The sequence below is a fragment of the Rattus norvegicus genome, chromosome 4, assembly GCF_021556685.1.
Source record: "Rattus norvegicus strain SHRSP/BbbUtx chromosome 4, alternate assembly SHRSP_T2T, whole genome shotgun sequence".
Taxonomy (NCBI): Eukaryota; Metazoa; Chordata; class Mammalia; order Rodentia; family Muridae; genus Rattus; species Rattus norvegicus.
In genome coordinates this window covers 58,392,467-58,416,273 of record NC_141537.1, presented here as the reverse complement: position 1 = coordinate 58,416,273, position 23,807 = coordinate 58,392,467, and the positions used below count along the sequence as shown (strand labels likewise).

General features: G+C 48.0%; 1 long non-coding RNA gene across 1 annotated transcript in view; it reads right to left on the bottom strand.

Moving 5' to 3' along the window:
- LOC120102250 (uncharacterized) overlaps window positions 1-18,418 on the bottom strand; it is a 38,046-nt gene extending 19,628 nt beyond the window's left edge. Inside the window, exon 1 of the long non-coding RNA XR_015685976.1 lies at window positions 18,127-18,418. This is a non-coding gene — a long non-coding RNA (uncharacterized LOC120102250). The remainder of the gene's footprint in view (window positions 1-18,126) is intronic.
- Between the last annotated feature and the right edge of the window lie 5,389 nt (window positions 18,419-23,807).

Here is a 23,807-nt window from a genome sequence, read left to right as displayed (position 1 = left end):
TCACACACATACACATACATATACATACACATACTCTAACACTCACACACTCACACTCTCACACACATACTCATACCTCACACATACTCTCACACACACTCACACATTCACACTCTTACACTCACACATGCTCACACTCATATATGCACACACTCAACATTTACACACTCACAATACACTTTTACAAGCTCACACACTCTCACACTTACACATTCACACACATCATACATGCTCACACTCTCACACACAACACTTGCACTCACACACATTCATGCATATACTCTTACACACATACTCACACACTCACACATTCTTGCATTCACTCTTACACACTCACATTCACACTCACACATACTCACATATCTCTAACACTCACACACTCTCACAGTCACTCTCACACATACACACATTCACACTTACACACCACTCTCACACACTCTCACACTCACACATTCTCACATGCATACACACTCACACATACATTCTTGCACTCACACATACTCTCACACATTCACATTCTCTCATACACACACACACACACACACACACACACACACCATAAACCTAGAAAGAGAACTATGAGAGGAAGAAAGATGTCTAGTGAGAAGAGGAAGAGGCAGCAGTGGCAGCAAATATTTGGGGGTGAAGGCATAAAGAGGGACTATTAGGGAGGAGAAGAGGATGAGTAGAGAGGGAGAAGGGACAAGGTAGGCCATTAGGGTGGGGTAGGTAAGAAACAAGCATAACGATTTGCATGGATGAAACTGTCACGTGCAACTTACTAGTTTGTATGCTGACTAAACGTTACTTAAGAGGCAGTGAGATGGGGGTTGGGGATTTGGCTCAGTGGTAGAGCGCTTGCCTAGGAAGCGCAAGGTCCTGGGTTCGGTCCCAGCCCCGAAGGAAAAAAAAAAAAAAGAGGCAGTGAGATGGCTCGGTGGGGGAAGGTACTTGCTGCCATCCCTGGCGACCTGAGTTCTGTCCGTGGGACCCACGTGGTACCAGAGGTCTTCTGACTCAGGCATGCACACCCAAGCACACGTATGCATAACCAGGAAAACAAACAAATAATAGTAAAAAGGAATGTGAGGATGAGGGATGGTAACCCTTGGGACAAGGTAGAGACTCGGGAAGCAGAGAGGAGCAAACTGTTCCAAAGACTCTGGCCAAGTTGTCCGTGTGCATCAGGATACTTTGCACGGCTTACACTTTGACTCAGTGCCTCTTTGCTGAATTTGTCTCATAGATGTAGATAAATGAGTTTCCTTAGATGTCTACCTTGGTGTGTTTAGCATAATATTATTTAGGTCATTGAAACACTGAGGAAATGCCCCTCAATTAATCTACCTATGGCTTAGAAGAAAGCTATTGCTTCCCCACATTAGAAAGGATAGCATGGCCTTACTTCCTGAGAGCTAAGGACATCCTTGCCTGTGCCTGTATCTTGAAACATCTTCCTTAATTTTTTTTTCCTCTACAAGTTTCAGGCCTTTAAGAAAGAGATTCGTGGGGTTGGGGATTTAGCTCAGTGGTAGAGCGCTTGCCTAGCAAGTACAAGGCCCTGGGTTCGTTCCCCAGCTCCGAAAAAAAGAAAGAAAAAAAGAGAGAGAGATTTGTTTCCTTTTATTTCGTGTGCATGGGTGCTTTGCCTGCGTGTATGCTGTGCGTCATGTGCACGCGGTACCAGAAGAAGGCATCAGACTCTCTGAAACTAGAGCTGCGGACGGTTGTGAGCCACTGACCCTCGGTCCTCTGCAAGAGCAACAGAGCTCCTAACTGCTGAGCCATCTCCCCAGACCCAGATGAGCAGGTCCTACATTGAGGTTGTTGTGGTCCCTATGAATTTGTGCACGGGATGAGAGAGGGGGGACCTCACTTCATTTTCACCAATGTTTATTGGAGCCCTATTCGGAACAGCTAAATTCCGGAACCAACCTAGATAACCCAGGACAGAACAGCAGATAAAGACAACGTGGCAGAGAGACCCAGAGCAACTCATTCCAGCCTTAAAGAAGGATGAACTCACGTCCTCACAGGCAAATGGTGCGACTGGAGATAATCACATCAAGAGACAGAAAGACAGATATATTTTTTCTTTCATTTGTGGCTCCTGGGATATATATAGACACATGAAGTTGGCTATGGAGATTGAGAACCAATACAGGAGCTGGCTTTCCTTCCCCCGTGTGGGTCTCAGAACACAGACTCAGGCCATCGGCCTTGGCAATGAATGCCTTTACCTGCTGAGTTACCTGACAACCCACACATATTCATATATATGAATACATAATATATCTATATTAATTTCACACACACACACATATATGAGAGAGAGGGTGTGCTAGGCATGGTGGCGCATGTGTGATGCTAGCATTTGAGATGCTAAGGTAAGAGGTATGCCACTAGTTGCCAGCCCTGACTACAGAGTAAGACCCTGCTTCAAAAAACAGACCAAAAAGAATATATATACTATGTATTCACATATATATTTACATACATATATGTACACATATATACTAAGCATATATTTTATATATGTATTCACATATTCATATACTTATGTACACGTATATACTAAGTATCTATAAAGCATTCCATGTTTTCTTCTAGTACTTTTGTGACTTCACTTTCAACTTTTAAATATTTCCTCCTTTTTGGTGTAAATGATTGAAGTTGGAGTCACTCGTTCTCCAAAATACGCCCCCCAGCTGCTGGAGCCTTACTGAACAGTGTGTCTCAGCCTCTCCGGAGAGATGCCATTTCAGGGAACGCTAACTTCCCATATTAATCTAGTTCTCCTTCCGAGCGCCTCATTCTCTCTACTGCTCTGGCTGAATGTTCTCCAGCACTTCTTTATTTTAATTATGTTTTCACAAAGAAGCAAGCTGATCTCTTTGGAGGTGACTGAATTTCCTGGATATCTGCGAGTGTTTGTATTATTTTTTTCACAAACCTTTAAGAATAAACCTGTCAGATTCCAAGAATAAAAGGCACCCAGTTAATTAAATATCACGCATAATTTAAGAAGAATGAACATCGTTGTAATAGTTTGGATAAGCAATTTCCAAGTAAAGAATGAGACTTTTCATTTCTATTTCATAGCTCTTTCTATCGTGACCCTCAGGAATGTTGTAAATTCCTCATATGATCCTTGTGTCTTCATTGCTATTGCAATTAGTTTTTCCCTTCCATTGTAACTATAAACTTCTTGTTGTCTGAGGAATGCTATTAATTTTCTTTGTTAATTTTACATCACCAATCCCATAGAATTCTCACTAGCTGCATTTTTTTCCCCTGTCATTTTCTTGGATTTTCAACTTATGCAATCAGGTCATTTAACACTAAAGATACAATTTTGCTTCCTGTTCTGTAATTTGGCGCTTCATTTCTTCTTCTTATTTAACTGCTTTAATTACTACTTCATCTAACTGCTCCTTACTCTAGTGGGAATCCTTCCATGGCTTTATCATTAAGCTAGCTGATAAGTTTGGTTTGAAATAAATAATAGAAATGGAAAAATAATCCAAACGCAAAGTAGGTATTTCACAGGAGAAGAAATAAAACTGAGCGGTGAGTCATGAAACGATGCCCAGCTCCACGCACGGCAGTCTTAGACTGCCCGATTTTATCATTTCTTTTTGAGACAAGGTCACTCAAGGCAACTCCGGCTGGCCTCAAGACAGGATCTCCCTATCTCTCTGCCTGGTCGGGTTTAGATGTGCACCACTGTTTTTGGCTTACCTTGCTTTTTAAATGCTAAACTCCAGATTTACTTTTTGTTCCTGGTCCAGATTCTTCGCCCACGGGGAGCTCTTTGGGCCCTTGCCTCCGCTGGCCCCCACAGGCAGATGGCTTCCTAGTCTACAGCTTCAGCACCGCCCTTTCCCCAGAGCGCGCAGCCGTCCATCCCATTCTCTCATACATCCCAGCCGGTTTCTGCAAGCTGACCCCCTCGGCTCACACACTGACCTTCCCTGAGGGCTCTGAACACCGACTCCCGGACTTCTTCAGTCAAACACCCACCCTTTTCCTCACCCATCCCATCTAACAACTGTCTCTGCTCACATTTGCTTTCAAGTATTTGCTTAAGTGGGCTTCCTTCCCACCTCCCACCATGCTACTATCCGGGCCTGACAGCTGCAGAGACCAAAAGGATTTTCCTCCGCATTCCAGAGCCTTTTATAATGAGCCTCCAGACTCACTGTGGGCATGGTATTTTTCCAAACATAAAAATGCAATCCTAACCACCTTTCTTTTTAAAAACTCGTTGTTTAGCTGGGCACAGTGGTATATACCTTTAATCTTAGCACTTGGGAGGCAAAGTAGGAGGATCTCTGTGTGTTTGAGGCCAGCCTACTCTACATAGTGAGTTCCAGAACAGCCTGGGCTACGTAGGGAGACCCTGCCTCAAACAAACAATGGAAACAACAGCTCACTGGTGATTCCCCAATACTCTCCTGAAAGTCTAAGTCCAAGTCTACAATTGCTATGACCCTGTTCTACCTAGTCATAATTTTCTTGGGACAGGGACACATGCACACACACACACACACACACACACACACACACACACACACACGTGCACACGTGTGCACACAAACACACAAATAAATTCATGAAATTAAAAATACATATTATTTAAACTTCTCAAAGACCATTTAGAGAAGCTGGCCCCACCTCCCTACAGTCACCATTCGGCCTAGACCTATAGCATCTTGCATGGGCAGTCATGCTGCCTGTCAGCTAGAGCCTTTGGTGAACCGTGCATTTAACCAATAATTTACATTTTAAAAAAATTCTAAGGTTACTTTTATTTTGCTCACAGAGACCAGAAAAGAGTGTTGGGTCTTCTCAGACTGAAGTTTCAGGCAGCTGTGAGCTGCCATGTGGGTGCTGGGAGTTGAACTCAGGACCTCTGGAAGAGCAGTCAGTACTCTTAACTATGGAGCCATCACTCTGGCCCCTAACTAATTCACATTTAAATTTACTTGTGCGTCCAGCAGTAGCTCTAAGACTATCCCTGCTGTGCTGATTGACTAGACAGATCCAGGCATCCTTAAGACTAAAACACCTTCACTTGCAGTGACAGTCCTTACTGATCTAAAGCTTGCCTCAGAGGACCAGAAAGAACTCTCTAGTGGCCCATGTTTCTCACTAGGACTAATGTTTGTGTTTACAGAACTTTGGAATTTCCCATTGACTTTCTGATACCTTTGCCATGATCTGCCATGAGCTTCTCTGGTCCCTCCTTCTCTTCAGAACAGTCCCTGTTGTTACTCCTCTGTCTTAAGGCTGCAAATTGGGTGGCAGTACCCCAACATGTCCTATAGCTACCAGGCAGAAGAAGCCTGGGACGTTGCTCAGGTGCCCTCCAGATGAGAGCCACTGGTTCAGGACTTCTGTCTGTTATTCTTGGCTCAGTCTTTTCCTCTGCATGGTAGGCAAGACCTCTACTACTACTGAGCTAAGGCAGTGGTCCTCTTTTTACCTTTTGTCTTTGACAAGAGCTCTTACCAAATTTCCTGGGCTGGCCTAGAACTCACCATGTACCCCAGACTTTTTTTTTTGGTTCTTTTTTTTCGGAGCTGGGGACCGAACCCAGGGCCTTGCGCTTCCTAGGCAAGCGCTCTACCACTGAGCTAAATCCCCAGCCCAGCCCAGACAAGTTTTTAACTTGTTTTCTTGCTTCAGCCTCCAGAGTAGCTGGAATCACAGACCTGCGCTGCAGGCCCACCATGAAACACGTTGTTAATAACCTTCTTAAATAAGTCAGCGAGTCCTTACGTAGCTGAAAAACGCCTTTGTTCTACCCTGGAGTTCAATGATCATTTTTCTGGCTATTGAACTCAGGTGACTTTTTCTCGAAATTGCAAAGGCCTGTTTCATCTGCTTTCTGGAGTCATGAAAGCGTCTCATGCCATTTTAATGTTTATTGGAATTTTATGTTTTCCCAGAACATTTTTTTTTTTGCTTATTTTCTTTGTCTCTGGAATTTGAGGTTGGCACACTCTGCTGCAGATAGATGTTCATTATTTGCTGGATCAACTCAGCAGGCTCTTTAAAGGCCCTCAAGCTTCAGGGTGGAGAATTTTCCTCTATTATTTATTTGATCATTTTCTCTCAATTTTCCCTGTTGTCTCTTTCTGGGATGCCCATTAGTCCGGTATGAACCTTTTCAATTGATTCTCCCTTCGTCTCTGTTATCTTTTCCATATGTCTTGTTAGCTTGCTTTCTGGGGGTTCTCCTTAGCTGCAGTCTGCAATTCTATTGGATTTTTACAACTCTGTTTTCTGAGAGTGCCACTTCCCTCTTCTTCAATTTTACTGAGTATTTTCTTTTGGCAGCCATTTAAAAACTGTTTTCATTTCCAGCAGCATTGTCTCCCTTGGAGTTTGCCGTTCCCCGAGTCCCTGTGGATGTGAATGTGAGCTTGGCTTCCTTTGTTTTTAGGTCTTTCTGTTCTTGACATTATTTCTATTTCCTTGGGGTCCTTTTTTCTTTCTCTTCCTCAGCTTCAGTCTTGTTGAAGACTACCCTTGGGTTTAGAACATATGGGGCAGCATCTATTCATATACTTAAAAATAAGACATTGTAAGGGAGAGATGGCTCAGCGGTTAGGAGTGCCTTGTGCTCTTGCAGAAGAGCTGGGTTAGGTTCCCAGAATCCATATGGCAGCTCACAGCTGCCTCTAACTCCAGTTCCAGGGGACCCAATGCCTTCTTCTGATCTCTGAGGACACCTGCACATATGTGGCACGCGCGCGCGCGCACACACACACACACACACACACACACACACTCAGGCATGCACATATACACGTAAATATTTTAAAATTACATATTGGTTATTTCAGAGCTGTACACATGTAGGTGAGGTTTTCTCAATAACTAAATTTAGTTGAGAACCATTTGTCATACTTAGAGACCCATAGTTGTCCAGAGAAGAAACTTCTAGCTCCCCCCAGCTGAAGGACAAAACTCTGAATGAAACAGTACTTAAATAAGGTCTTGGAGCACACAACACAGTGAGCTTCCCAGCAATCCCTTTGTAATCCCATTCCTGCTTCTGCCACTGCAGGCCCTTTGCAGACCACCCCCAGGGGGTTCTCCAAAAAGAACCCTTACTTTTCCTTCCCCCATTCTTACTGTAAGCTAAAGCTCCCTCACTCTTCTACTATACCACCCCCTGCTTTTGTAGAATTTATTGGAAGTTTCCCTTTATGCATGGCCTTTCTTTATCATTCCTTGGTAAGGATTTTTTTCTTTAAATAAAACTCCTGCTGGGTAGAGAAATGGCTCAGTGGTCAAGAACATTGGCTGCTCTTCCAGAGGACCCAGGTTCGGTTCCAAGCAAGCACGCTGGGCATTTATAACTCCAGCTCCAGGGGATCTGGCTACCTCCTCTGGGCTCTCCTGGCACACACATATAGACATAATTTTTAAAATAATAATTCAAAAATAAATCATTGGGTTTTTTTGGAGGGGAGGGTGAAGCTGGAGAGATGGCTCAGTGGTTAAGAGCACTGACTGCTCTTCCAGAGGTTCTCAGTTCAATTCCCAGCCACCACATGGTGGCTCACAGCCATCTGTAATGGGATCTGATGCCCTCCTCTGGTAAATTTTAATAAAATAACCCCTGCCTATAATTCTAGAACAGCCTGAGGAGAGTAAGGAGACAGGAGTGCGTACTAACCTCTCATCTTACTGGATTTCACTCTGAGATCAGCTCCTGAAGATTCAAGAGGCTTCTACATCGCCTCTGTAACCCCAGAGCTTGGTGCAGTAGAGAGCAAGAGCTGATTGACAGTCTAAACAGTATCCTTTGATGAACTAAACTATCCAGGTCTCTCTATCCTCCCTGCTTAGTACAATATCTAGACTGGCCTGCAGAACAAGGGGTCCCCAAATCATGTCACACAGAGGAAGATTCTGTCTGGACACAAATGTTGTGGTGGACAGGTGAAGTGTAAGGCACCAGTGGCATCCATGAGTATCAGGGAAATCTCATGGCATGGAACTGTCACTTCCTGTGTAGCTTCGGCACACCCAGGACTGTCAAACAGGGTGGGAGGTACTGAGTGGCCGGTTCTGTTCTTCCTGGCAATCATTTGCAAACCCCAGCTCCCTGGTGATGGAGCCGATGACCTGGGTAGGGGATGAGTCGCCACCCCGGAGTTGTTTAAGCAGACAGTAAGGAGAGTTACTGTAGAGGGAATTCAACTCACTGGTTGAAAGACGGGGCTGGGTTCTTGCGATCCTGAATTTAAGTAACAGGAAAACCTGCCTTCGAGAAATGAGACTTTGGAAAAAAAAAGAGTCAATCTAACTCCCTTATCGATACATAAATTTAAATGATTTAGTTTATAATTCATAATGACAGAGCATACATTTCAACCTGTAAAAAGTATAATCTCAACTTATATACAGAAATAGTTCTAGAGGGCTCAAGGGTGTAAGTGTGTAAACTCCACTCACTGGTTTTTGTGAATTGTGTTTTACTGCTTGGGAAAATGTGTGAAAGCTCTCTGGCAGTCAAGGGACCGATCAAGGCTGTCTGTGCAAGCCTATTTTGTGTACTGCACACAGCTAGGCATGCTGGCGTCCTCCTCCTAAATGTTCATTGCACGCCTCTGAGGATACTCAGTAGAAGTCACCACTTACTTCAGAATGCCTCCAGGGGTCACCACTGCTTGATACCCACTGGTCTAAGAGGCTACTAGCATTCCCTCCAACCCTGAGACCTAGAGATTCTTCCAAAGGCTGGAGAGCAAACATCAGAGGTAGGAGAGAGGTCTTCTATCCCTAGAGCTACCCAAAAGTCTGGGACAGAGCAGCAGCTAGGGGACCTGAGGGCTTCCCTTTCTCCAAACAGCTCTATGCACACAGCCAAGGAAGAAGCAGTAGCCAGGTTATTCTCCACCTTTATGAGGAAGGCTCACCGTAGCTGTGACTGCCCCTGCATTTGACCTTCATCAGACAAACAATGGCCTTGGTGTGTAAGTGGTGCTTTCCTCCAGCTCCTTCATGCCTTTTCTTTTTGCTCTTTCCGTGACAATTCCCCAAACCTGAAGGAAACCAGTCACTTTCAAAGTCCTCTGTGGCTGGAAACATTGTTAACATATTGGAGGCTGCTGTAACCACGGCAGAAGGGACCTACTGACTGACTCTCACACCCGTCCTGCTCCCAGGAGCCTTAGCCCACTATTCTCTTGATTGGTAGAAGGTGAGTGAGCTTCTCCCCAAGGGATAGAGACGACAACGACCAGTACCAACACTCCTCTCCAAGACGCAATCTGTTGTTCTCAGAGTGACTAGCAGTTCCCTTCTCTCCCTCTTCATCCTTCACCGTATTGACTCATCTTCTCTGCTCAGAAACTGGCTCATTTCCTCTAACCCAAACAGGAAACAAAGTTCTCTGCATCTTACCTCTCTTCCGAACAACTGTTTCAATGTTTCCTTTTTCCATAAGTGTTGAACCAACACCCACGCTTGCATCTTCTTCCTCAGTGCCTTCTACTGCTACAACGTTCTCTCTCTCTCTCTCTCTCTCTCTCTCTCTCTCTCTCTCTCTCTCTCTCTCTCTCTCTCTTTTCCTCTGTCTCCCTTTCTTCCTGTACACAGTGAAGTTCAGTGTGCCACGCGGATCCTCCTTTCTCCTTCCCTAAATTCTGGCCCTTCCCTCCCATGATTTCAACAGCCCCTGGCAGCGTGGGCTCTCGGATCATGCCTCAACTTCCTTCCTTGGTTCTGGTTCCACACAATCGGCTGCTCAACGTATTCAGCTTCACGTGGCTTTATCTCCCGGATGGTGCCGCCCCCGCTCCGTGTCTGAACAACTGCTGGTCTTATTCACACCCATTCTGTCATTTACACCCAAGATGCTACCTGCTTCTAAATCTAGGGGTTCTCCAAAAGAACCACCCGTCAAGCTTTTCCTTCTGCTCCCCCCCCCCTTTACTGCCCACTTCCTCATTGGGCCTTCAAGTACTTTTCTGGATTTTTCTACCTCATGACATTTCCCCTTTCTCTTACCAGAAACTTCCACGGGCCTTTCATTGTCCACAGCTAAAGCCATGATTCATCTGAAGGGTCTAGCACACCCCAAACCAGTCTGTCTGTCAGTCTCACCTGCAGTCATCACAGCCTCCCTCTGTAACCAGGAGTTCTTTGCTCCCAGGGCAGAGGACACATTCCTTGTATTCTCATACGGAATTCTCCTCAGGCCTCTACAAGGACTATCTTCACCTTTGGGTTATCATTGACAGCTATGCCACGTCACCCCCAATCCTCTTCGAACAAGCGCGATGGCCCGCATGGTACCATCATGTAGCAAGTGTTCACGGGTTATCAGCAGAACAACCAAATCTGTGAGTCAACAGAGAGATGGATTGTTTAAACAAAAAGAAAAAGAATAGAAAAGAAAAAAAACCCTCATCTGCTTTAATTATGTCATAAGCTTTTTAACCTGTCTGTCAGTCCGTCTGTCTGTCTGTCTGTCTATTTGCCTTGAGGCAGGCGCTGCACAGTGTAACTCTAGCTTGCCTGAAACTCACTACTGAGACCAAAACCTAGCTTCAAACTCCTGGAAATCCTCCTGCTTCCAGCTATTGAGAGCTGGAATTGAGGCTGGAGAGATGGCTTGGTCAGTGGTTAAGAGAGCTGGAATTAAAGGCCAACATCAGCCACACCAAGCAAAGAGCTCATTAAGCCAATATTTAAAGTGTATGCAAATTACTTGGAAGTCTTGCTAAACTGTAATGCTAATTCAATAGACCAAGGGCGGGGCCTGAATGGCTGCTGTTTCCCACAGACTGCTTGGGCCTCTTGATGATATGGCTTTTGAGTTACACTTAGAGGGAGCACCTAAGGAAGAAGCCCATCCCAGGCTTTGCTGAATAGGATCACCAGGAGAGCTTTCTTTTTGCTGGGGAAATAAACTCATTTGCTAGAGTGCTTACAGAAAGCCCCGGGTTCAATCCCTAGTACCGAATAAAGTTGACTCTAGTAACACTTGCTGGTCGTGGGAGATCCCAGCACTTATAAGGTGCAGGCAGGACAATCAGGAATTCAAGGTCATTTTCAGCTACATAGCAAATGGAAGCCAGCCTAAGATACTTGAGACCTTGTCTCAAGAAACAGAAACAAAAATTAATTAATTAGTAAGAACATCTAGAGGAGGGAGTCAAAGGCCAAGGTCCAATGTGGTCTGGCCTGGGCCATCTTCCAGTCATCGAGGATCCTAAGTCCTGGGTGCTTGTTAGACTTACCTAGGGAACTCTTACAAACTGTTGATGCCTGGACCATACCCATATTAATTAAGTCAGGATCTCTGGACCATACTCATAGTAATTAAATCAGATCCCCAAGCATCTTAAGTTCCCTAGCTGAGTATTCCAATATCCACCTCCCTAAGGTAGAAGCCATTGTCCTCAGGCTGTGCTTCCAAGGAATGGTGGGCCGTAGATATGCGGGATCACAAGTGCAGAAGAAAGTCTGGGTGTAAAAGTCAGACCTGAGCCCTCATTTTCCTGGTAAGCGCTGTATGATCATAGAAGAGTTCATTTCAACTCACTTCAGTGTGACCGTCAAACTACACATCCATCCCACTCTAACTTAATTTGAGCTGATTTTTCTGGAAGTCATCAAGACCCCAACTGACGTGTGGAAGTGTCCACGTGGGGCCTATCTTCACCTCACTAATATGTTGTGACCCCTTGAGTTCAACCAGTCAGGGTGACCGCCTGCGGAGAAACTTTCTCCTCCTCGTAAACTCACAACTAGAAGGCCAGCTAGGGAGGGTTTATTAGCAGCCAGCCAAAGGAGGAGTCCGGAGGCCATGGGTTTGCCTCAGACTAAAAGGTAGAATCAAACACGAGCCCTTTAAAGCAGGCTGGCCCGAAGCCTGGAGGCTACACAGTGGGCTGCTCCGCCTTACACAGAGCCGGGGCTTGGCCACTGCTGGTGACACGTGGAGCTGTGCAGCCACCCGACCCTGGTGATGATCCTGCAGTTCCTCAGCCACACTGATGAGAAGGTAGATCACAGAACAAACACAAAGGCCTCCGGTCCAGACCCAGCTTGCTGCTCTGGGATATGTGAGCTTCAATCTCAGCGTCCTCTGCCGCTGTCATCATTTTTCTTCTGTTAGCACACTCGTGTCCCTGTAGGACTGAATCTCAGGATAAAGGGGCCAAGGACAGAGGAGGGAGCTTCCAGGGTGGACAGATTATAGGGCCTGTTCACGGGGACTTTTTGAGACTTTTTTTTTTTAAGTTGGACTTCTGTGAAATTAAAGCGTAAGTGGTATTTATTTGTTAATCCCATAGGAAGGAAAGGACTGAGCTAAAGGCACAGCAAGTGTTCAGGCACAGAGAGAAGGGCCGAGAGGGAGCCTGCTGACTGAGCTGAGTTAGAGGTCAATACTTCAGGACTCTGAATCCAAAATGGAGAAATAACAGACTCCTCTATTCCCCAGAGGAGTTTCCGGAAACCAACCTCGACCAGACGCGTCCAGTCACTTCCCTGAGGCAGATGAATCGGGGGTGGGGGGTGGGGGGTGGGAGGTGGGGGATGGAGGGTGGAGGGTGGGGTAGGGAGGGTGGGGGTGGGGGGGTGGGCTAGGTCTTGACTCACACACCCACCAGGCCACCATTTAGTCCTGACGAAAGACTGCGTCCATGTGACCCTTCTTGACCCAATAGGCCCACCCCTGTCCTGGAACCCACTTTCTCTATAGGTGGGGCCGTTTTATCCCACAGATGAGAGTTCTTACAGATTCACAGCACTGTTGGACTAGAAGAGCCTCTGCCTGCATCCATCTTGCCCTCAGTTGTTGCTGAGAAGCCTGAGCCCAGAGCACATCAGGGGAGGGACTCATGTTGGCTAGGATCCAGTCCTTCTCACTAACTTAGCGCCATACCAGGCTCTGGAACCCACCTTGACCATCACAACTGAAATTTTCCTGCTTTGTATTCTCTACCATGGCCTCCCAAGTATAATCAAAGAAAAGCTGCAGAGAATCCTGAGGCATCTGGAGACGGTGTTTCTTATCGAGAAGTCAGTGCAGACATTGCAGAGAGTACACACAATGGTTGAGAGATCGAGGTCACAGATCGATCTGGGTGATCATGTCTTACACTTAGCCTCAGTTTCCTTATAAGACATGTAGCCCTCTTGTTTGGGTGCCATGAGGATGAATGAGGCAGAACACACAGCCTTAGAGCATTGTATGCGAAAGCTGAAAGCTTCAAGTGCTGCCTTGATGTCTGTGATGGTTCGTAATGCTCTGCCCAGGGAGTGGCGAGATTAGGTATGGCCTTGTTGGAATAGGCATGGGCCTGGTGGAGTGGGTGTGCCACTGTGGACGTGAACTTTAAGACCCCCATCCTAGTGTCTGGAAGCCAGTATTCTGCTAGCAGCCTTCAGAGGAAGATGTAGAACTCTCAGCTCCTCCTGCACCATGCCTGCCTCGATGCTGCCATGCTCCCACCTTGATGATAATGGACTGAACCTCTGAACCTGTAAGCCAGCCCCAATTAAATGCTCCCCTTTATAAGAGTCGCCTTGGTCATGGTGTCTGTTCACAGCAGTAAAGCACTAAGGCAACATCTAAGTCCCAGCGAGACCTAACAGCTGTGAGTTTCCATGCTTTCTCCAACAGGTCCCACAGTGTGAGAAACATTCCCTACCTGGCCAGTTCTCCTCACAGCCTGGCCAGTGGCTCGAGACCTGGTTCTCAGCAGGAATGTCTTACTTCTCCATCAGCCCACAGACTGATTTGGACACGCCCACTGAATCTTCCCCGAGATACGCATCATCACCACAGAGCCTGCCTCTCACAAACCCTTGCAGCGTCCTCAGCCCTGGTGTAGCCCTGAGTGCATTCCAGGTGTGTCCCCAGGCTGTGACTATGTGGCTAAGACACTACTGCCAAACATACCTGATTGTGAGACTAAGTGTAGCGTATGTCTATGACATATCTGTCTTCACCGTAATGCATCACTCGCTGGCCCCATGTGGGCCATTGATCGGTGATGCTTCACCCATGTTCATGCTGGGAATGAAATGACTACTCCAAGGTTACATAGGCAAGAGAGATGGCACCGAGTGAGTCTCGCAACTACTTTTCCAGTGTTGGTGTTGGTCCTGAACTTGTAGCCTCTGGGGTGGTGGTTTTCAACCTTCCTAATGTTGTCACCCTTTAATACAGTTCCTAGTGTTGTGGTGACCTCCAATCATAAAATTATTTTTGATGCTACTTTAAGTATAGAACAGAGTTTATTTAGGGCATGGGAAGGGTAGTTGAGGATGAGAGAAAGGTGGGGGGTGGGACAGAGAGGGTAGAGGCTGACCAGGAACATGTAGAGAGAGGGGGGGTAGGGGAATGGAGAAAGAAAGGACAGAGAGGGTAAGAGAGTCTTGATGCTACTTTATAACTGTAATTTTGCTATCGTTATGAATTGTAAGGTAAATTCTGTGTTTTCTGATAGTCTTAGGTGACCCGTGCTGAAAGGGTCATTTAATCCCCCAAAGGGGCGATGACCCACGGGTTGAGAACCACTGCTCTGGGGGAAGCAGAAGCACTGTGTGTGAGCACTGCTTCTCTATGCTGAAATGAAGCTTTCCCAGTCAGTGTCACCCTTAGAGGGGCTCAGGGTTACCTTGGAACTGCAAATCCCCTAAAAGGTGCAGGATCCAAAGGCTGGCCACGTGAGTCTTGTGCTTCAAGACATGTGTGGTCCGCACATAAGCAAGTAGGTGAGGAAGACCTTGTCCCTAATTGCTTGAACCTCAGCTCAGTGTCCTCAAGCTCAGCACTCTACTTGGAAGACAGTGCGTTTTACACGTAAGCTTTCAGGAGAAAACTCCAAGTTTCTTGGCCCTGAGAACAAACTTTAGGATCATTGCCATTTTGCTGTGGAGGGTCTTATTCCATTATTTAGGGAGCTGGAGGATGCCAGATAGGACCAGGGTTGGGTTTGGGTGACCTGGCCAACCTAGAGCTATTCCTTATCTATGCCTCCAAGGAAGCTCTCTGATACAGGGAGAAGGTTTTCTGACACAGGGAGAGGTGAGGCTCTGGTTTCTGAATAATGGAGCCCAAGAGGTCAAGTCAAAAGAGCTCAACCTCTCTCTTCAGGGAGATCTTCACCAGGTAGCAAATGCTACCACCTGACCTGGATCAGCCTTCCTCAGGCTCCAGGATACTCCAGCCTCACAAGATCCCAGGCATCCTGGTGAACAAAGAACCAGTTCTTCCAGCTGCATCTCGAGTGCTAATCCTGTATTGGTCAGGCATCCTCAGAACAAGCTGGCTCCCAAGCTGTGGGTGTCATCACCAATTCCCCTCATGCAGATGGAGAACCTGAAGTTCATGAGGACTGCCTTACACATACACAGTCAATGCGGGAGCGTTTGAGGCCTATGTTTGGACTAGACTTTCATCAGTTCTGCTTCCTATTGAGTACCTGGCTGTGAAGACCAGAAGTTGCCCTGGTTTGCGATGCCCACAGTCAGGCCAGAAGAGCCATAGGGTTCTCTCTGCCACTTAGTATAAATATCATGTGCTGGCTTCCAGGACAGCAAGGCCAGACACCTTCCCTGGCTCCTCCCCAAGGTTCCTGCTCTGAATAACCAGAGAAGCCAGGCTTGTGCCACAAGCCGTACTTCCTTGTACCTGCTTGACCATGGCCACTCTTCCCTGAGACCATAGCCAGATGTTACCCAGCTGAACAAGGAGGGTAGTCTGGGAGCTAAAGGAACTCAACAAAGGGCCAGAAATGGAGCTAAGTAGATGACAGTAGTTTAGTACTCTCAGGAGAGTTTGCTTTGGCTGAAAGACTCTGGGGAGTTCATTGACCTTTAGTGGAAGCCACATTTTTATACTGTTTGCATGTGCGAGCCATCTCTTTAACCTGGTCACGCATGACTCTTATGTCATGAAATGAACTCACTTTGGAGGGCAGCCCTTTCCTTGTACCTCCTAGAACCCAGTGAAACACTGAGGATTTCATAAGAGTTGAGCTGAGAAAAGAAAGGGCCACTGGGCTAAGATGGCCATCATCCCTTTCCTTGTTCCCAGACAAGGGGGCCTTTTCTTTGCCTCTCCAGCAGCAAATAGAACCATGGCCATCTCAGAGGAAGGGCCCTTTCCTGCTGACGGTGTGCGTGCCCGGGCACTCCAGGACCCAGAGCTTCTGCAAAGGGGTCACCATCTCCCCAAGGCCAGACCTCATTCCATACTGCTGACCTTGGCAGTAGAAAGACAACACCTGGATCTGCCCTGGGTCAGACCTGATGATGCTGGCCTAATCTTCCTTGCCCAAAGAGAATATGTAATGAGAAGAACTGACTGAAACTCAGACTTCTGAGTGGAAAGGGGCTCTGTCTGTCTCCGACACTGGGTGAAACAGAATGGAAAGAGGTGACTTCTCCCTGTTTTTTTTTTTTTTTCTGCTAGTCCTTGAGCCAACTGGGACATCCCACAGGCCTCCTCTTCCTGGAGGAGCTGGGATGATGAGGAGATGGCTGAAGAGCGAGGACTGAAGTGTGTTTGGGACAATATCCCAGTGCCTTACTGGTCTCGGAATGCAGGAATGGAGCAAGCTACAGGCAGTTGCTTTATGGTGGATTCCATTTGTGCTGGGACGTGTGTGCTGCCAGCCTCCAGTGTGCCGAGTGGCCACAGCCTAGTAAGTGTGAGTGGCATAGAACTCTATCACTACAAAAATAAGTAAGTAAACAAATAAATACAGTTTTTGAAATGTATCCCTGTGATTTCCTGGGAAGCCCAGGGCATACTCTTACAAGAACCTCCTTGAATATTATTCCATATAGAGCCCCGGAACCCTGTGACCAGTGAGGGGCTGTGAATTTACCCCAGACCTCAGCCCCAAAGAGGCCTGGATTAGGAAAAGAAAAAAAAGGGGGGTGTGAGAGTGGGGAGAGGTGTCTTAAGGGCTCCCCATTCCCACTCTTCTGCTTTCAGTAGGCTGGCTTGCCTTTCAGTAGGCTAACTTGCCTTTCAGGGAGTGGGAATCTCATTTTATTCATTAAAATAATTGAAGTAAGAGAACTGTGGCAGAAAGGAGTTCCCAGCTACCTGACACAGAAGACTCCGGTGTGGTGTGTATATTGCCAGGCTGGGAGAAGAATCTGGAATCGGGTTCTGGAGCTAGTTAGAAGCTGAGAAGGCCGGGGGCCGGAGGAGTAGACTGGGGTCAGGGATTACTCACTCCCAGGCCTGGCTCCCAGAGTTGGCAAAGAAAAAAGCAGAGGCCACGCAGGTGCAGCCTGGAGCTGTCCACGCCGAGGTGCTGAAATCGGAGAGCAGCGGGTCTAAAAAGAGGAGCCCCGAGAAGATTGTGCTTCCACCACAAGTTAGAGGGGGCGGGTAGAAAGGGATTCCCTCTCGATCCCCCACCCACTTCTACTTATCCTCAAAGAAAGCGCACGAGTGAGTTGGGGCGAGAAGACAGGTTGAGCTTTGAGAAGAACGCAGCAATCTGACGCTGTGATCAGCTTGGGGAAAACTGACCAGGATGCCCCTGGGAGCAAGGTGCAATCTGGACCAACAGTGAGGGGACAAGCAATGAAAGAACTCCTGCACTCAGAGAAGATGCCACGAATGCATAGCAAGGAAGGATACGCAAGGCGTCCCTATGTACACGGGTGGCACAGACACATTTGCACATAGACCCCCGTGTGTAGGTGCACACACAGTATATGGGCACATCAAACACACCCAAGCAGTTCTGTTCACCCTCTTTAAACACCAACACTGGTTCCCACCAGGCCACCAAGGTACCTCTTCAGCCTAGCATCACCTTGGCCTGTGTGGCCTGGACGTCCGGCTCGCTTTGTGTCTGGGCCTCAGATGGTGACCCCAAGGGAGGCATAACCAGTAAGGAAGTCCCAATTCTAGCCTGAGACCAGGGAAGATGCTGAAGTGGAGCCGTTGGCTCTTAGGCCGACAAAGAAGGGGTGCGACAGGCGATGAGTGAATCCTAAGACAACCCTTCTTCATCTTTCCCCAAACGTCCATTTATGGTGCCAGGACAGTAGAGGAGAGTGGATGGAAATGTGTCTCCCTCCCAAACTGAAGACACCCAGAGGACCAGCGCGTACCTGTGCGTGGGAGGCCCCACGAGGAGCCTCCTCAGCGAGTCCGGACCTGCTGGCTCCTTGGGTTCCCCTTGGATAGATGTGGTTTAGGAGTGGGGGTTACCCTGCTTGCCCTCCACACCGCCTCCTGGATGTCCGTGGGCAACGGAGAAACTCCGTCCCGGGCAGCGGGAAGTTGCCCGTGTTAGAGCGCTGGGAGGGGGGTGCCTCCGGTCTCTGGGCTTGGCCAGGGCTGCTGCGCCCCCGCACCGGCCGCCCTCACCACCTCGCTGGCACCCTCCCGCCCGCAGACTGCGCGGAGCCTGAAAGCCGGGAGCCCGCCCGCCCTCCCAGAGAGTCTGCTGCTGACCTGCATTGACGTCATTGCGTCATTAGGTTTCCCCTGGAAACACTGGCTCGCCCAAAATAGTAACACATTAATTCAGGCCGGGGGAGCAGGAGAGACTGTTTGTAACCCTGCAGCTAACTCTGCGCGCGAGCGAGCGCTCAGCAGCCCCCACCCCTCCGAGAGCAGCGCCGGCAGCTCCCACGTACTATTTTGAGAACAAAGGAAGGCAAATTATAGAATCCCAGAGAGAAAAAGAGAGTGCGGGGGACGCCGAGACCCTCTTAACTTGCACGCGCAGGCATCCGCGGACACACACACGTGTGCGAGCCACACTGGGTCGCTCTACCCTCCAGTGGGCGGGTCCCGCGTTCAGGCTTTTTCATGGACCTGCTGTGATATGCACCAGAGTCCGGGTTCCCAGGATAGATTCGAGTCAGAATTTAACGTCTTACTGGGTTTGAAGGACTAACTTCCTTCCACCACTCGCGACTCGGTTCGGCTGGCTGATCCACCCTTCCCCGCTAGGATCCAGCGCATGCCTGGGGCGGGAAGCAGGGACACCCTGCCTTTTCTCCTCCAGCTGTGCTCCACCCTGCGTGTGGAGGAAACCCTGCAGGGATCCATCCTACCGCCTGAGGTTCTCCCCACTCCTGGGATAGGGCAGGCCTGTGGTTTAACAGGACGCTTTCTCTTAGAAGGTCGACTGATTTGGGAAAGTCTGGTGACACGGTTGCTGTTCCAAGTACCAGAATCCTCGGGGCCAAAGAGTGACCACTTTCTGAGTGTTAGTTGCTTTCACTTCTGGAAAAAGCAAGCAGAAAGAAGCTGGGGATGACAGAGCAGGCTAAGAGGGAGTCCCCGACCTCAAAGGTTCTTAGTGTCTGCTCTTCCCAATCTGAGCCCTTGATTCAGTCTTTTTCCACCAGATCAAAATAGCAAGCGCTTAGCCAAGTCGGAGAGGTGGCGAGCTGAACTGCAGCCTCGGCCAGAGCAAAAGGCCAGAGCGCAAATCCTGCAAGGGTCCTGCGGGTCCTGCGGGTGGATGATAGGTGGGGAATGGGGCGGGGTGTTAAAATGACCGGCCTTCCCCTTTCTCAGGAGGGCTCTCAGGAGCCTAGAGAAGAACATCCAGAGGTCTGTGTTTCATTCCACTCTAACATCGCCTCACCTCTGCTCACTCTTATCAGAGAAGTGTGTGTCTTATCTTACAAGGTGTCTGTCCGTCTGTCCTTGAGGCCAGAATCCACCTCCCCCTCCAGACTTTCACACATCACCTGTATCCAGGTAGCTTCCTCTTGACCTCAGCTCCTCATTAGGTACAGAGATGAAAACAAAACCAAACAACCTAACTGTCCCTAACAGGTAGGAGCCAGACCAAGAATAATACGTACAACAGACAGCTCTGGTCTGGCCCCTGGGAAGCTGTGTGGCCCAGCCTCTTCATGCTCCTTTCTCTCCCTGAGCCAGGGTGTCCCCCCAGCCTTTTCATGCTCCTTTCTCTCCCTGAGCCAGGGTGTCCTTGACTGTAAAACAAGGCCACAGTCCCCTTGTTTTCGATACTTTTTTCCCAACGCTCTGACAAAAGCAATTTAGGGAAGGAGGGGCTTACTTTGATTCACAGTTTGAAGAAGTGAAGTCCATCACAACAGGGAAGTTACAGCAGTGGGAGAGGCCACAACGGCTACTGATGCTCCCGTCTTTCTCTTTTCTCACTTTTTATTCTGTCTTGAAAACCAGTTCTCAGGGTAGCGCCAGGCATACTCAGGGTGTGTTTTACCTCTCAGTTAAACCTCTCTGAAAGCACCTTCAAGTCACACCCAGCATCGTAATTCCTGGGCGATTCTAAATCCAGTCAAACTGGTCATGAAGGTTAACCTTCACACCCCTCCACAGGGCTGGACTGGGAACACAGGACAGGATACAAGAATGTACTGAAGAAATGATGTGCTTCTTCCTGCTCCTACCCAACAGTGGATTCTCTCAGCTATGAGTGACCCTACCTTCTCCACCTCACTGTCCTCTCCAAAGATGATACTGTAGTCTTTCATTGCATAGCATCCATCAGCCTCTGAGTGCTCTGCCCCCACCAGCAAAGCAGTAATGGAGTCAGACTCAAGGACAGTCAAGTGGTGGTGGTTGTGTGTGGTGATCTGGCTTTCTCCCTCCCTCTACACTTATTTTCCAGCAGGATATGCACCACGCCTACATAGTCTGGACATCTACCCAACATCCTTCCCCTACCCAGAACAGTCCCATTAGCTGTGGCCTTCATCTGCTTCTCTGGCCACCCACTTAGACCACTACAGGGACCAGAGCTTGTGGTACCCCACTTCTGCTTGTGAACAAAAATGGGCAATCCCTCTTTTGAACATTTGTTTCCATGTACCTCTTCTCCAAAACTCGGATCGAATTTTGACTTCTTATTGCAGACCTCGATCTCCATGGATAAGGGTTTTTATGGTATTAGTCTCTAATCCCTTAGAAGAATGCCTGGGTTTAGTCATTTGAATAGCCGTTCTATGAGTAAGGAGTACAGTTTTCTGGGTAAATCTCCTAGAGCTGGAAGTCAGGTCCAAAGCCTGCTGCTCTCCCCTCCCCCAACCCCACTGACTGCATTTACTTTTCTGCCATCTTGCTTCTTTCTATCCCCCAAGAGAGATAGCCTTGGCAGTTTGAGTCCCAATGAACCTTTCTTTGTGTCCATGGAATGGTCTAGTTTTGCAGCCACACTGTGACCCTGATTTACATTACCCTCTTCCTCGGGTTCTTCATGGCTCAGCTACACCAGCAGGCACACAATGAGTGCTCAGGAAATGGCTTCCAAGCCGAGCTCTGCAGGCTACACACCATCTGTGCACACCGCACCACCCAAGGAAGCCAGTGGTGCTGCTGACGGCTGTGGATTTCCACCAGAGAGGACATTTCAATCACTGATTTAGGACAATGTAAGGTCATTATTAGCTGACCAACAATTACACTGGGTGTTCAGGATCCTAGTGTGGCTCTAAGCCTTCCTCAGGGTAAACCTTTAAGCCTAAAAAAGATGTTCTGGGTTGACGCACTTCAGTTAGCAAGAACAGTTAGCCAGAAACAGAACTACAGAAGGCAAAAAGCAGGCTATCCCATTTTGAGAACTTCCCAGAACTGTGGACTTTGATGGATTGGGCCTTTGTTTTAGTTTTTTGCCATGTGATGCTGTCCGTGTGCTGAGTTTTACAGCTTGAATGGTTCCATCATGGAGTCAGTTGTGCTAAGATCTGGGACCCTCCTACTAAGGTCAGGGACTTGTCACACTGATGATACCTTTGCAGGCCTGTGCTGGGAGAGCCCTTCTGAGATCTCTAGGATATGTCTCAGGCTTCCCAGCCCCTGAAAGAGATATTCCAGGACAGCATCTCCTATTTCTCCTCCACCCTGAGGGAGACTGCATAGTGTACAATATGTAAAGATGAGGTTGAAGATATAGAAGAGGCTCACGGTCTTCCCAGTGAGCGGTGTGTAGGAAAGCCAGTGTTTGCAATCACAGAGAAGACTGATCCCACACAAGCCCACAGCAGTGTCTGGGGCATCTGCTAGCTCTTCCACACACGGGCCCATGACTGGTTCTTTCTTTTGCCCAGTGTCTCATGGCCACATTGCCCCGAGACTGTCTTAGTTTCTACTGCAAGTCTCTGGGGGCCTAATGGGTCTTCTACTCTAACACTTCTGAGCCTCTGAGGTGGGGGTGGAAGATTTCTCAGTGTGGGAAGAGGCAGCCACCCTCACTTTGCCTCTGTGGTGCTAATGGGGCCTCTCCTGCCATTTTAGATTATTATGTCAGAGGGCCTCAGTTGGGCCTTCCCAGGTAATTGGGCTGGTTGGAGGAAGCATGGAGATAAGGAAGTTAAGATTCTGGATGTGTATGCAAAATGGACTGGGGGTACCTGGAAGATGGTTTGGAATACAGGAGTTTCTATTTGCTGATTGGGCTAGCTCTGTAGATGCAGAAGCTGAAAGATTTCAAGTTGGAGTACTACTCGGGGTGTTTGTTTCTGGATCATTCACTTCTGCTGCCTTCTGCCTTTCTCTGACGATCTTCGGTTCAAATTCACATGAAAGAAAGAAACAGAATGGCTCAGGTAGGAATGGGGTGACACAAACACCCCACAGAAGTCCTGGGGCATCCTGTGGGAAGCCGGGAAGCCAGGAAAAGACCCTTCTTGCATCCCTCAGCTCCACCCAAGGCCTTCTTTCAAGGATTTTGGTTTTCGGTTTGTTCCTGTTTGGGGGACAGGGTCTCGCTGCTTATCCTTAGATGGCTTACAACTCACCGTGTAGACCAAGCTGTCCCCCAAACTCTCAAAGATTTGCATTGTTTTTAGACATGCAAAGGCAGAGTGAGTCACGTGAACAACAGAGTCAAGAAGAAAGAGATCCGGGTTTGGGATTAGAACTGGTTTCTAATCCCAGCATCAAGACAGGGGATGACTGTTCCCCTCCACCCCCAACTCCAGGCTCCTTTACTCATCTGTCTTATCAAACTAGTAGATTAGCAGCAGAGGTCTGCAGACCTGCTGACAACCTCAGCTTTGGTGGGGATTGGTTCAGAGCTGCAGGAGTGCGGGTGACAAAGGGCTCTACTCTCTTTCCTTTTTTCTTTTTTTCTTTTTTCTTTTTTCTTTTTTCTTTTTTTTTTTTTTTTTTTTTTTTTTTTTTTTTTTTTTGGAGCTGGGGACCGAACCCAGGGCCTTGTGCTTGCTAGGCAAGCGCTCTACCACTGAGCTAAATCCCTAACCCCCAGGGCTCTATTCTCTTGTGATTTGGTGCAGTTAGCTGGCTCTCTCCTCAACCAGCCCTCGATGTATATTGTGGTGGTTTAAATGAGAATGGACCCCATAGGCTCATATATTTGAATGCTTGGTCCACAGTTGGTGGAATTGTTTAGGAAAGATTAGGAGGTACAACCTTGCGGGAGAAGGTGTGTCACTGGGTGGGGGTGGGGGACTTCAAGTTTTATTTTACTTGGAGGGGGGTGGTATGTGGAGACAGTTTCTCTAGCTGTCCTGGAACTCACTCTGTAGAGCAGGCTGGCCTCAAACTCTGCCTCCTGAGAGCTGGGATTAAAGGCGCATACTGCCACCTCCACCACCCAGTTTGGCTTTGATGCTTTAAAAGCTCACAGCATTCCCAGTTAGCTCTCTCTGCCTCATGCTTATGGATCAAGATGTGAGCTCTCAGCTACTGCTCCCACACCATGCTCACTTGCTGCCATGCTCCTCGCCATGATGGTTATAGACTCTAGCCCTCTAGAATCATGAGCTCTAAATTAATTATAAGTTGACATAGGATTTTGTCATTGCAGTAGAAAAGTAAGACA